The 4383-nt window shown below is 35.0% G+C and overlaps 1 pseudogene; it reads right to left on the reverse strand.

Moving 5' to 3' along the window:
* Positions 1-1818: 1818 nt before the first annotated feature.
* Positions 1819-3431, reverse strand: LOC147035770 (uncharacterized; annotated as a pseudogene).
* Positions 3432-4383: the final 952 nt, after the last annotated feature.

The raw sequence follows: 4383 nt of genomic DNA on the forward strand, positions 1-4383 counted from the left end.
TACAAAAAGAGAGAGAAGGAGGAAAGAGAGAAGAGAGAGAAGGAGCAAAGACAGAAGAGGGGGGAAAGAGAGAGAATAAATAAATATAAAAATATGGAAAGCAGTGAGATTAAAAAAAGATTGGGCGTATTGCAAAAAATAAATAAATCTCAATGCACCCAAGAGGAAAACAAAGAATTGACAAGTCTATTAGAAATATTTTCGACATCTTTTTCTGGGATAAGATAGATGATGTTGGTGTGATTGACTTTGATTAAAGATTTTCATTTTTTTCTTAAATACTTGAGGAGAGAGTGAAGGCATTTCTGAGGATTCTTTATGTCTTAAAAATTAAGATTAAAATGTGCATGTTGGGAACTAAAAAGGTTTTAGCAATCTGTAGGAATTTTTCTCATAAAGAAATGAGTTATTGTCTCAAATGTAAAAAGAAAACTAATACCTAAAAAATCTCATATTTTAAAAAGTAAAAATAACAGGGTTATACAAAAAGGCATATGTTCGGTGTGTAGATCAAAAAAGAGTCAATTTATCTCCAAACACAAACGTGGAGGAGATATACAAAAGTTTTTTATCAGGAAGTAAATTTACAGCTACTGGAATACCAGGGGAATTACATCTACCAGGGTATTCTTTCTGTGGTCCAGGCACAAACATGGCTAAAAGATTAGATGAGTCAGACAATCCTAAACGATGGAGTAAACCCATCAATAGGGTTGATGAAGTGTGCATGAGGCACGATATTGATTATGGGAATACCACAACTTTGGAAGAAAAGCATGAAGCCAATAGAGAAATGTTGTATAATTTGTCTCTAATACAAAATCCAACCTTGAGAGAAAAAGTTGATAGGTTCATCGTAAAGAAGATGATCAGTACTAAAGTGAAACTTGGGCTTGGAAATTCAAAAAACTTATAGGCTCTAATGATGTCATTAAGACTGAAGAACAATTAGCTGATGAATTACATAAACCAATAATCACAAAGTTTCATAGAAGGAAGGCTTATTCCCAGGAAGTTGATTATATCTGGTCTGCTGATTTGATTGAACTCAATAATGATAAGGGGCACAAGTATGCTTTAACCGTTATTGATTTGAGGAGTAGATATGCGTGGGTTGTCCCTTTAAAAAACAAAACAGGTAATCCTCATATGTTAGCCTTTCAAAAGATATTTCGTAAAAGTAAGAGAATACCCCAAAATTGTGGACTGATGAGGGTAAAGAGTTCTATCATAAGACATTTATGAATTTTCTAAAAAAATAACAGCATTACATTATACAGTACCTTTAATGAAGGAAAACCCGTCGTTATTGAGCGCTTAAATCGCACTTTAAAAGAGAGACTTAAAAAAATTCACACAACTCGGTTCACAACAATGGTCATCTTTTATTCAGGATATTCTAGATAAGTATACTGACACGATTCACATGTCAACGAATAGGAAACCATCAGAAACCTTTACAAATTAAAATATGAAAAATGATTAATGCCAAAAAGCCTAAGTTCAAAGTTGTTGATATAATATAGTCAGAATATATAGATGGAAATCTCATTTTGAAAAAGGTTATACTAAACGATAGACAAATGAGCTTTATATAAATTGTTGATGTGATAGATACAGTTCCTTGGACTTATAAGGTATATGATTTAAAGGGGGATTGGATTTTAGGTTCATTTTATTGACAGGAATTACAAAAGACAAAGATAAATTGAAAATTTTTGGACTCCGCCCCTCTTTATACTCCATCCACACAAACCCCACACACACAACCCAACACACACAAACCCCACACCACACAAGTTCCATACCAACCCAACCCTAACCCAACATAATATTTTTTTTAGATTTTTTTTTCTCTTCTTCCAATTTTGTCTTTTCAGGCTTTCAGGTTTGATGAAGTAGAAAGGGGGAGTAAGAGCTTTCCCACACTTTCTTCCCAGAACTAACAATATTTTTTTCAATGTTTTTTTTCTCTTCTTCCAAGACTTTCAGGTTTCATGAAGAAGAAAGGGGGAGTAAGAACATTCCTGCACTTTCTTCCCAGAACTAACAATATTTTTATTTTTTTTATTTTTTTTTCTCTTCTTCCAATTCTGTCTTTCTAGGCTTTCAGGTTTGATGAAGTAGAAAGGGGAAGTAAGAACTTTTTTGCACTTTCTTCCCAGAACTTTCTTGATATTGCTCTCATCAAGCACCATCCAACAAAGAACGACATCGATAGGTTGAGATCCCCAAGAGTCTTCTTTGTAGAAACCACATTTCAAGTCTCCAAAATGAACCCAACTTTCCAAGTCTCCAAGGTTTAACCACATTCCTGTTGAGTTTCCAAGATATGTATCACATTGTGAGTTATCAAGCCAGAATCCACAATTCAAATCTCTAAAAATATAACCATTGATCCAAGACTCCAAGGTAGAACCTCAATTTCCAGATATATTGTGGATTTCTGCAATAAGTCTCACATCGTGTAACTGTGGATCATCAGGGAAACCTTCATTTTTCCAATTTTTATGGGTTTCAGTGATAGATCTCACATAGTATAACTGTGGATCATCAAGGAAAACTCCATTTTTTCGATTTTTATGGGTTTCAGTGATAGATCTCACATAGTATAACTGTGCATCATCAAGGAAAACTCCGTTTTCCAATTTTATGAGTTTCATTGATAGATCTCACAAAGTAAACTGTGGATCATCAAGGAAAACTCCATTTTTCAAATTTTTATGGGTTTCAGTGATAGATCTCACATAGTATAACTGTGGATCATCAAGGAAAACTACATTTTTCCAATTGTTATGGGTTTCAGTGATAGATCTCACATAGTATAACTGTGGATCATCAAGGAAAACTCCATTTTTCCAATTTTTATAGGTTTCGGTGATTGATCTCACAGAGTGTAACTGTGGATCATCAAGGAAATCTCCATTTTTCAAAATTTCTGAAATTTGTGAGTCTTCTTAATAAAACTTGTATTCTGGATCATCAAGGTATAACTTGTCAGTGGGTATTGTCTTGATAACTCAAAATGAGTACCATCGATGTAAAACTTTTTTTAAGGATTTTGCGGGTCTCCAAGGTATAACTCTTACGTTCGGTCATCAAGGTCGAGCTCGTTCTGTTGTTCTTGGTCACTCATAAGGTCTTCAACCAAACCAACAATTTTGCCCCAAGTTGTGGAAAAAGCAATATTTTCATTTTGTATTTCTGATACATTTTCCTGTGAGAGAAAATATTAATGTATTAATTTAGTGATTTAATTATGAAATTATTATATGCTTAAATCAAACTCTGTAAATATGAAAAGAAAATCTTGCCTCAAGAGATAACAGGTTTGAATCATGTTCATCAACTTGAAGGTTTAGTTCCATACAAGTAGTAGAACTCCAAGGAACTCCAAAGTTATCCGACTCAAGCTCAGTACAGCAGTCCATTCTCAGTAAAAGTAAAAAATATGTTTAAATTCAGTCTGGATTTCAAGCCTTTATATAGAAAGAATGGTAGGTGTGGTTTCCTTTGGAAATTCCCTGGTCAACTCCTGGAAATCCTTGTGAGTCAGTGATTAAGTGGAAATGATGTAAGAGTCGGTGTCCCTCACAAAAAAGGGTGGTGCTTAGTAAAAGTGGGCAGGGCTTCGGAAAAGTGGGCGGAGCTTAGCAAAAGTGGTTGTTGTTGATGAAAAGTGGGAGTGGCTTCGCAAAGTGGGCATTGTTTCTGAAAAAGTGGGCGTGGCTTATTAAAAAGTGGGCGAGGCTTATGATAAATAATGTGTGGCTCAGGAGGTGGTCAAACAAGAGCATTGAGAGAAGTTTATCATTTTATTTCTGCTCAACAAAGACATATAAACCAAGAACTAAGTTCCAAAAGAATATTTGTGAATATACTCGATGATGATGAATGTAATCGGAAAATTAATTTATTTCCTCCAATAGAACATGGACAAATATTTATTGGATCACTCTTTGAGTGGAGTGAAACTATAAAAGGAAAATATAAGGATATGTTCTTTAGAACATACGAGTCCCCGAGGACCATGAAGCTATCGTTCTTGTTGTTAAAGGCTGTTATGGGAACACAGAAATAAGGGTATGTTTAGCAGCATCATCATGGTTCGCGTCTCCCAATATAATATATTGGTGCGATTAAAAATACCGTTTTTTCCTCGCATCTTCATGTCTGTCAAAAAAACAGTGTCAAGGTGCACAACTCCAGCTCATAACCTATCCATTGAGGTGTTTTCACCCCCCCCTCCCTGCTTTCCCGTTTTCATGCCACTGTCCACACAAAATTCATCAATCAATTCTACACAGAGTCAGGGCGACTCAATCAGTAAGCATCAGTTTAACATGTGCTCAATGGGGCAGAGATTGATCTCTTCTTTTGACC

This window comes from Eptatretus burgeri, chromosome 1 (genome assembly GCF_056783735.1).
Source record: "Eptatretus burgeri isolate ZD-2024b chromosome 1, Ebu_testis_v1, whole genome shotgun sequence".
In the NCBI taxonomy this organism is placed as follows: Eukaryota; Metazoa; Chordata; class Myxini; order Myxiniformes; family Myxinidae; genus Eptatretus; species Eptatretus burgeri.